This window comes from Podarcis filfolensis (genome assembly GCF_964270895.1).
Source record: "Podarcis filfolensis genome assembly, chromosome: 6".
In the NCBI taxonomy this organism is placed as follows: Eukaryota; Metazoa; Chordata; class Lepidosauria; order Squamata; family Lacertidae; genus Podarcis; species Podarcis filfolensis.
In genome coordinates, this window is record NC_139609.1 from 29,108,632 (window position 1) to 29,119,392 (window position 10,761).

The following is a 10,761-nucleotide window of genomic DNA, read 5'->3' on the forward strand; positions in this document are numbered from 1 at the left end:
TAATATTTCTTTAAATAGTCTTTAATTTTTTTCCATTCTTCTTGCGCTGCTTCTCTTCCCTGGTTTCGGATTCTGCTCGTCATTTCTGCCAAGCCCATGTAGTCTATCACCTTCATCTGCCATTCTTCCAGTGTGGGTAGCTCTTGCGTCTTCCAGTAAAAAGTCGTCATATTTCAGGCAAACAGGTCCAGGGGATTTTGTGGTGGACACCTCTAAAATATGACCCACCCACACCCACAAAGAATGATCTCAAAAAATAATAATTTTTGGTTAGCATCAGATGAAATTTGCAGGCAAGCTCATCTCTTCTGAGAGCATGAATCCTGCCAAATTTCAGGAGGATAGCTTTGGTGATTTTCTTGCATGAGAAGTTGTTGCTCTTGTAAGGTCAATGCAACAGGGATAATTTAATCTCTGCTGGTGTTTTGTGGACAATTTTCTGCCGGCCATATTCACTACTAAATTTCCATCTTCAATGGTAGGTCCACATGCAATGCCTTACAGTATCCAGTTAAGAGGCTACTGGAGCAAAGATTACTGCAACATTATCTTTGTCCAGGCCCAGCCATAGAAGGAAAATGAGTTGAAGGTAGTATAAATAATGAGGCCACCTGGGGCTCCGGTGACAATGCTGGATGCTAAGTCCCAGATATGGAGCCACTCACCCACTGTGCTTGTCAGAATTTAGCCTCCTTGGCCCGTTCCCAGCCCATTACTGAATCCAGGCATGTGTACAGCTTCACCTGACTCTGATGGTATGAAGGACTAGAGCTGAGTGTCTTCAGCAAACGGATGACACTTCATTCCAAACAGATTCACCCCACAGATTCACATAGATATTAAGGAGCATGAGGTACTGGAAGGAGCCTTGCAGGATACCGCAGCACAACCACCAGGGATATAAGCAGATACCTCCAACCCAATGCTTCTGCCTGACCCTAACTCTGCAGGTAGAAGTGGAACCCCTATATCACTGCGCCCCCAACGCCCATCCTACAGAGCCGATCCAGTCTGAACCCAGACAGCACTGGATCTAGCTAATTTGCTTTATCCTGAATTTAATTACCCTCTCTCTTAATCACCTTTACCCCCAAAGGGTATATTAGTGACTGGGTGACAGTTATTACAATCTTCTGCTCCAAAGAGAGCTTCTTAAGGAATGGCCACACAACTGACCTTCTTAAGGCAGTTGACACCATACCCTCTTGCAAAGGAGCACCCAGCACCTCTTGGACCCACCAAATCAATCCCCTCTGGCTCTTTCTTAATAACCAAGATGTGCAAAGTCAAGCATACAAGTAGTAGTCCAAGCTCCTTCCAGAACTGGTGCTTGATCCAGAACATAGCTGAGCATTACAAACCAGGAAATTAGGAATTTTGGTGACATCAGCAGCCAAGTCCAATAATTAAACTAGACAAATATGGAAGCATATCTTTCTATTCTTCCTTGCATAAATATTTTGTGTGTGTGTTTGAGGTGCTATATACATCAATGAAATGTATTCCTAAAAAAAATTAATAAGCAACACAAATGGTTGAATATGATTTTGAAAGTTAGAGTTTATAGAACTTCGCATATGACAAAGTGCTGCAGTTTACCAGTGTCTGGATTCTGTGATGTAAATGTTTGTGGAAAAAATGGTTTCACATTGAAGGGCAAAGCTACCATTGCTGCATTCTTGTGGAATCGTATAAAAGGGTGATCATTCAATTTTTCAAGAAAGCCTTGGTACGTGGTTTTGTTACCTTAAAAATATATAACTATTGTACAGTGCAAAATAAATAATAACCTTAAGGGAAAACAATGTAGAAGCATGTGACTGTTTTTGTTTATGTCAAAACAACTATCTTACTACAGTGGTACCTCTGGTTACGTACTTAACTCGTTCTGGAGGTCCGTTCTTAACCTGAAACTGTTCTTAACCTAAAGCACCACTTTAGCTAATGGGGCCTCCCGCTGCCGCCGCACCACCACCACACGATTTCTGTTCTTAACCTGAAGCACTATTTCTGGGTTAGTGGAGTCTGTAACCTGAAGCGTATGTAACCTGAAGCGTATGTAACCTGAAGCGTATGTAACCCGAGGTACCACTGTATTTAATAAAAATGTAAGAGTGTCATCACGTATCAGTAATTTGTGTAGTTGCCAAAAGATGCCACTGCATAATGCAGTGTGACAAAACAATTCTGAGAGCTGCTCACCTGCTGCTGGCCCATCACAGCAATGAGTGAGGAGAACAGAGATGGATGGAGAAAGACAGGCATGCAGGCAACACAATGGCCCAGGAGAGCAGGTAAGCAAACAGGCCAGCAGCCCAGGCAGGTGAGTAAGTGGGTGACCTGGGTGAGTGGGTGGGGCAGATGGCCCAGGCAGGCAGGTGAGCAAGTCAGCAGGTAGCCCAGGTGAGCAGCATGGGGGGTGGCTGACCCAAGTGAGCCACAGAGGAAAAGCAAAGGTAGTCCAGGACAGTCCGCCATCAATCATCATGCTCTGCTGTCACTACCCCCTGCTTTCCTCCTCCTTGCCCCCCACCACTGAGACTGAAGCAGTGACACAGGTGTGAGGTGGGCAATATGAATAGCAGACAGGAGGAGGTCTAAGGTGATTGGTTTGGGAGCAAGCTGTAGGAACAGAGGTGGTAATCTGGGTGAGCTGTAAGGACAGTGGGGTGGTTTGGGTGAGAGGTAAGTGGTGGTGGTTTGGGCAAGGTGTAATGGAAGGGGGTAGTTTGGGTGAGCTCAAAGTGGCGTTGGCAAGGACTAAAGGGTGGGTGCGCAGCCCCTAGGCTATACATATTTGATTGGAAATGACAGAAGTGACTGAAATGACAGGGGAAAAGGAGGACTATTAATTCAAAGGTCTGCAATTATACCCATATCTCTTCAGTAGAGTCTTTCTTTCTTTCTTTCTTTCTTTCTTTCTCTCTCTCTCTCTCTCTCTCTCTCTCTCTCTCTCTCTCTCTTTCTTTCTTTCTTTCTTGGTGGGAGGAGATAAATTTCTATTCTATGGAAGCTCCCTTGCCCTTTAATGGGAAATATTTATCCAGTATAATACAGCCATGTTTAAAGATCATCCAGAACGACAGGTGTCCCCTTTTACCTAATGGAAAATGCATTCCTCCTGTTGTTTATGCCTCGATCGCCAAACCTCAAGGTAAATGAACAAATTACTTCTCCACTTCCGTGTGAAGTGTGGGGAGTTATGGAAACAACATACAGAGCCTTATTGTTGCTTTGGGCTTCATACCACCTATTGAGTTGCTCAAGTCTGCTGATTTTCCACACTTGTTACTTAGATAAATAGATGATTTGAAGAAAAACAACAAACCATCAGGCAGCAATACCCAAAGAAACTCCGACAGTAAAACAAGTCTGTTGATCTACAGGCCCGTGTGACCTTTTGTATTTGCTGAAACAGCCTGTTTTAATTACTAATGGATACGGTTGCACTCCGATAAACATTACTGACGATTGAAAACAGCACCTTTATAAGCAAAGGATTTGTAGAAATTTAATCTCTGCAGCTTGAACTCAACTCGGAGTATTATAGCAAGAACAAAGTAACCCCTTGAAGAAGTTAATGGACAACTAAGTGGAATGGCTACATGTGTCATACACTGAGTAAAGAGGGACTGACAAAAACCCATTAGTGCCTGAAGGGGAAAAGCAAAGGCAGAAATTCTATCACTTCCAGATGAGCCCTCCTTGCATCTCCCCAAACTCTCTATTAGAATGACAGGGAAGAGGGAGGGCTATTAATCCAAAGGTCAGTGCAATTATACCCAGATTTCTTTTATTGAAAAGGCGCTGGAAATTATCTAGAATGTGAGTGTTCCGAATGGAAGAATTGATACTTTTAAAAATCCCATTTCAGTGGCTTGGTACTGAAAGTAACAATTCTACCTGTCATATGAAAGATGGGGAGGGGAGAGGGCAAGAAGTAACTTTCCGGTCTAGACTCTGGTTGAACCGCAACGTAAAAAGGAAAAGCACTTGATTTTCCGTCCCTCAGCACACTTTGGGAAAACGTTTCACTTATATTGCCCTCCATATGAATTCCTCTTCCTTATCTTGAGTGATGACATCATTAGTTAGCCAAATTGGGATTGGCTGTGTGGGATTGTGACATCATCTCCTTCAGTGCATGGTCTCTGTTTGTTTTTGAGAATCCCACCTAACTAATGCAGGAAGTGGCAGCCAGTTACCAAGATTGGTAACGAGACACCAACTGTTGTTGTTGTTGTTGTTGTTGTTGTTGTTGTTGTTGTTGTTGTTGTTAATTTCATTTCCATACCGCTTCATATTTTTAAAAGGGAGGAATCTCAAAGCGGTTTACAACCTACATTAAAACATCAATGAAAACAATCCAGAACAAAACATTACTCAAGAAAGTCAAATATAAAGTATACATTCAAAGCAACATAATTAACAGTTAGGGTTAAGTGATGATGCTCAAAGGGTGATTATTTGTGTGAGCATTCCTACCTACCAAAATGAGAAGCTGCTAACCCAATATTGAGCTTGGAGACTATTCAGTACAGCTCTAGACTGAATCTGGACCATTCGGACTACGAGATAGATCATGTCATTGTATAAATGGTGAGAAAACCAGGGGTTCCTGAGAGTCGGTGGAGGAAGATTGGAAGAAATTTAAAGACTATTTACAGAAGTATTGTAAGATTAATGTATGTTAGAATGATGTTGGAATGAATTTATGTGATTTTAGCAGAAATGTAACAGATTTAAGAAAAATAGACTGTTAATTGGTGAAAGGAGGGAAAGTAAACTTATATTAATATCAAGATAAATTTTCAGGACAAAAATTTGAAGAGAGGGAAAGGATTTGCTGAAATGGATAATTGACTTAGAAAACAAAAAAGGGAGGTGTGAGGAGGTCAGGGAAACAAGCAAATGAAAGACAAGTTATGGGAAGGTTCGATTTGTTTTTTTTTTTAATCGTTTCTATTTTTCTGTTTTTTATTGTGATGTGTTGTCTTGTTTTTGTTTAATTTGGTGTTTTTTCTTTTTTCTTTGTGTAACCTTAAAACTTCAATAAATATTACTTTTAAAAAAAGAGAAAACCAAGGGTTCCTGATTGAAGACCCATAGGATCAGAGCCATCTCAGCAACACAATTAGATTCAAGAGCGTTCATATGGTTTGTTCTCCTGCTTCATCTCTCTTAGTCTTTTAATCCTGTGGGATGGTTTCTCTTTGCTTGATCTGGGAACACTGCCGCTTTGGGACCTATTCCCAGTGCATGAAAGCACCATAGCTTCTCCCACCCACCACTTCACCACAAGAGGAGTAGCGAATGTGATATCTTCCCATAGTTGTTGGCTCACGTCCCATCAGCACCAAGCAGTTTGGCCAGTGGTCAGGGATAATGGAAGTTGTAGTCCATGGGTAGGCAAACTAAGGCCCGGTGGCCGGATCCTGCCCGATTGCCTTCTAAATCCAGCCCATGGACAGTCCGGGAATCAGAATGTTTTACATAAGTAGAATGTGTGCTTTTATTTAAAATGCATCTCTGGGTTATTTGTGGGGCATAGGAATTCGTTCTCCCCCCCCCCAATATAGTCCGGCCCCCCACAAGGTCTGAGGGACAGTGGACCGGCCCCCTGCTGAAAAAGTTTGTTGACCCCTGTTGTAGTCCAACAACTTCTGGAGGGCACCACAATGGTTACCCCTGCATGACAACCTTCTCTTTAAGGGAAGGTATTGATGCTGGTAGCTTTAGCTTGCATCTGGTTGCTGGGATCTTCCTGGGGGCTGCCAGTGAGGCTTTAGACCCAGTCATGGCACTGAGGCTCTCCTTGGGGTTTTGGCAAACAACCATTGCCCGGAAATCAGGGCTTAATTTGAGATGATGTTGATGTGATGCCATCTAAATGGTCTCGGTCCAGTATATCTGAAGGAGTGTCTCCACCCCCATCGTTCTACCCAGACACTGAGGTCCAGCTCCGAGGACCTTCTGGTGTTTCCCTCAATGCAAGAAGTGAGGTTACAGGGAACCAGGCAGAGGGCCTTCTCAGTAGTGGCGCCCACCCTGTGGAACGCCCTCCCATCAGAGGTCAAGGAAATAAACAACTTTCTGACTTTTAGAAGACATCTGAAGGCAGCCCTGTATAGGGAAGTTTTTAATGTTTGATCTTTTATCATGTTTTTAATATTCTGTTGGGAGCCGCCCAGAGTGGCTGGGGAAACCCAGTCAGATGGGCAGGGTATAAATAAATTTATTATTATTATTATTATTATTATTATTATTATTATTATTATGTCTTACAGAACTCACTGACTTTCAGTGTAGTGTATCCCCATGCAGCTGAGCAAGCTTTCAAAACCTAACCTGCCCGAAAGATGCGAACCTCTTGTATTTCCTTGAGATGCCAACAGATCTGCACTCCATTTCATACAATACGGTGGTTTTGAGAAGAAAGGATCCTAATAGATGTTTGCAATTTTAAAAAGGCCCTCATGATTTTGCTTTTAAAGTGCCATGTTCTGAAAACAGGGATTGGTTTTCAATATGAAGACTCCCCCCCTTCCCCCATCCTTTTGGCAGGAATCATGAAAAGACAATTTTATACAGATAGAGCATATTTTCCTCAAATGGCACCGTTGTTGCTTTATGTGGCCTCTGGCAGCTTCTGACCTGGCACTAAGCCTTTCCCCTGCACAAATCAGTCGAGCATAATGCTTCCTCCAACTTATTATGGGACAACAGAATTAGCTGCAATCGGGATACTTCTTATCTTGAATTCGGAGGACAACAGGATCATTTTAGGGCAAGGGCACAACCCATTACTCAGTAATTTTCCTGATTGCAACCATACCAAATAAATAAATACATCTTCGAAACCGTGTTCATTATTAACACACAGTTGCTGCTACTGAGCCCCACTCCTTGTATATTCTGGGCCCTGGTCTGCCGTCACATTTGTTGAGTAGTGTGAGAACCACTGTGGCACAGTTATAATGGTGAGGTTGGATAGCCATCTGTCGTGGATGGTTTAGCTGAGATTCCAGCATTGCAGGGAATTGGACTAGATGACGCTCAGGATCCCTTCCAACGCTACAATTCTATGATTCTATAAAATACACAATAAAAAACAACTAATTCAAAAATGAAAGGCAAAATGTTAGCTAGTTAACAACTGATGGCCATCAGTGAGGGGTCTAGATGAAACTCCCTTGTTCCAGAGTCTGGGCACAGTTACAGAGAAGGCCTGTTCTGTCACAATCAATTAAAAGTATTTTTTGTGTGTTCTGTGTTAAAAATACTATAAATGCAATCTTTCCCCCTTTTTTTGGAGAGGGGCGTGCTGTAAAATATGCAAATCTGTTCTAGGAAATGAGTGATTGCTTACTGTGCGTAATAGATACCTAATTGCCGAGTGCTCTAGCTCAGTGGTTCTCAAACTTTGTCTTCTTGAGCTTTCCACAATAAACTTGTTGAAGATTCCCCAGGGATAATAAGAGGGCCGATGAACCATTATGCTAAGTACTCAACAGGACCATGCTCTTCTCCACCTGATATTCCTGCTACGCTGTCATTATCTGGGAACTTTTCAGTGTGAAAAGCGTGCCTGTTTTGTTCCCTGCACTTTTCTCTACAATAAAGGCTCCTTCCGCCCGAGGACTTTCATTCTGACGACCAGGAACTCTCTCTTAGGCCTGTGAATTCCTGCATGCCCAGTGAACAAGATTGTGTTGGACCAATGTTAGACCACTTTTAAATAGCTGGCTTCCCATACTTGTCTGAAACTGAGAGAAAGGGCAATAATATAAGAGTGCAGTGGAAGACAGCATCACTGCCATTTACCAACACGGAAACATATAGGGATCTGTTTATTTATATATCCTTCCTGTTTTCATAGGAACCTGATATTCTGTAGATCTACATTAGCTTTCCCCAACCTGGTGAAATCCAGAGATTTTGAAATCCTAGTTCCATCTGTTAGAATTCCTGATCTATGATTGCACTAATATGATTGTTGTCTTTCACATGACGGTATATGTTTTGACTCCACAGAGTGGGAAGTGACGGAGACAGGATGTTTGTGTTACTGTGTTCCATGAAGTGGGACTATTGTCCTTTGTTCTTTTTCTCTTTGCTGTCTGATGCTAGAGAAAGAGGGAGCCATGTTGCAGTGCTCCGTGTGTGTTTATATGTAAATAAAGTAGATTAGCCAAAATGCTGAGTTGCTGAGGTCTGTTACGCAACTGCGAAGACTCTGCAGATCCCTAAGTGTGCCAGTGTCGGTCGCTGTGATGTTTGGGCAGAAGAAAGCTTTTGAAGCTTCCAAACGATTAACCAGGAGGGAGGGAGCATGTCAGTTGGGCATGTGTCTCTGCCAGGGTCCTACTCGAGTGTAGGCTGAGCTCCTGACACCATCATCCCTGATAATTAGCCATGTAATCTGGGGCTGATGGGAATTGCAGTCCAGAACACCTGAAAGGCACCAGATTGGGGAGGCTGGTCTATGTTGTCCAGGGCTGCTGAGATCTGTAGACTGCTGTTCCAGGTGTTAAACCACTGAACTGAAGGTGGCAGCTTTTTGGTAAGCTTCCACCCCAGCTAACCTCAAGAAGAAAGTTTAGAATACAGCTTCCTCTCCCAGTCAAGTCTTGCTTGAGCAAGGTGATCCTCCAGTTCTGGTCCCAACTCCAAGCTTTGTCCCATGGCCCCTGGTTTCTGGCTCACCTCAGACTGCTACCTGCAGTGTGTCATACACTGTCACCTCTACATTCTGCAACCAACTGCAGTAGTAGCATAGGTGTTAAGCATCCTTTAGTTAAATTCTCTACCCCTCCCCACTGCAATTGCTAACTGCCTCAGACACCAGTGGTATGTGGTGAAATTTTTCTCAGGGGAACAGTCCAGAGGCTCCAGCTTGCGAGAGTGATGGAAGGGGTGACGTTGCAACATCCCGACATCAAGTGTGTGAGCATTGCGCCTCCCTCCCTAAGCCAGGCAGAAGCTTCCTGGGCTTTGGGAAGGAGTTGCCAGGCCTGTGACAGGACGCTGGAGCCCTCCTGCCTTCCTCCCAAAGCTGGGTGGGCTTTGGGAAGGTGGGGGGAAGGGCTCTTGGACCCTTTAGGGGACTAGCCTAGTCCCCGTGCTCCACTGACTGCACAGTGGGTGGAAAGAAGACACTTATGGGTGGAAAGGCAGAATAAAAAAATCATTCATAAAAATAAATAAATGCATCTAGCAATGTTTGTCTATCTGACAGGCAGATGCTTTCTAAGGGGGTCTTTCCTAGCCCTGTTTTTAAGTGGAGATGTCTTTACCTGTGCATGCAGGGACCTAACAATTGCAACCATACCCCAAAGCATATGCTTTGCCACTGAGTAACGGGCCTTCTCCTCAGTATCAGCCTAAAAGCATAATTTAAAACTTAACTAAGAAGTGGTTTGAGTTGTGATTTTTTTGGGTGTGTGTGTGTTTGTATGTTAAGAACCACAACTTTATCAACAAATTGATTTTTGCAATGTCTTGTGTGCAAGAAACTCGAGGACCGCTCTTATTTAATTTCACTTTGCTTTTGGAAAAAAAAAAATAAAAATGAGAATTTGAGTCTTCTTTTTCTTTTTCATTTTCTGGCAACAAGGGTTACAACAAAAGACATTGATTTTGGCACCATAATGGCAGCAGGCCCTGCCATTATGGTGCCAAAATCAATGTCTTTTGTTGTAATTTCAAAATAGGATAGAAAGGAGAAATTATTACTATTTCTTCAGATGTCAGATATACCAAGGCAGGAAAGAACACCGGACACTGATTTTATTTTGCTACAATCTGTCACATGCCTTTAAGTACAAGTGGAAAATGGAGACAATTGAAATGGGTTTTCACCTCTCTTAAATGTTCCATTTATGTCATTTGTTGACCACCTGTCTCCCCACAACATGTTGTGGCATAAGTCAACTTGACTGCACAATGTCACTAGCATGGCATGTGCACTACTGGCCATTTTAATGGGTTCCTCCCCCCTTAGACTAGGGTGGGGGTAGTCATCCCATCTAAACCTGCAGTTTCTAGTGGAGGTACTTGCTCAAAAACAAGTCAAAGCTTCTTAAGAAAGAACCACCCAAACAAGTAGTCCTCAAACTTTTCCTACCCAGTGGATCATGTGAAGATTACTGAGAGTCTTGGTGGGCCACCTAATGATTTCTCTACCTTTTGTAGCAACTTTAATGTGCTGTGCTAGATTGCTGTATGATTTTGAATTACATTTTTACAGACAGGGCCGTCTTACCCATAGGCGCTAGGGGTGCAGGGCACCCGGGCACTGGGCTCTCAGGGGCGCCAGTCCAGGGCCCGAGAGTTGACTCCGGGGAAGAGCCCGCCCATTGGTCGGAGTGCTGCAGCGGGCTCTTCTGCTGCAAGCAGCTCTGCGCTGTGAGTTCAGGGGCGCCCGAGCCAGCGAGATGCTGAGGCAGCCAGCTGGCTCTGCCCTCCTGCGTGCCTGGGACTGGGCAACTTGGGGGGGGCACCGGGTGGATCTTTGCACCCCGGCACTGCATATGCTTAAGACAGCCCTGTTTGCAGACATGCCCTGGATCACCTGAACGAAGCGTGTGGACCACAGGCTGGGAACCCCTAACACGAACTTTTAATTTTAAGATAACAGCACAAATACATAGGTGTCTATATTTTCATGCATAAAATATTATGTGAATATTGCTTTGTGAAGTTATGCTGATTTGGTGGGAGTAGGGTTGAAGCATTATTTTAATATAACTAGAAAAATAT

At 43.5% G+C, this 10,761-nt stretch overlaps 1 long non-coding RNA gene across 1 annotated transcript; it reads left to right on the plus strand.

Moving 5' to 3' along the window:
* The first annotated feature begins 2,196 nt into the window (after positions 1-2,196).
* On the plus strand, positions 2,197-6,469 carry LOC310765598. The gene is made up of 2 exons (XR_014549661.1): positions 2,197-2,294; positions 6,288-6,469. It is a non-coding gene; the product is annotated as an uncharacterized lncRNA (long non-coding RNA).
* Positions 6,470-10,761: the final 4,292 nt, after the last annotated feature.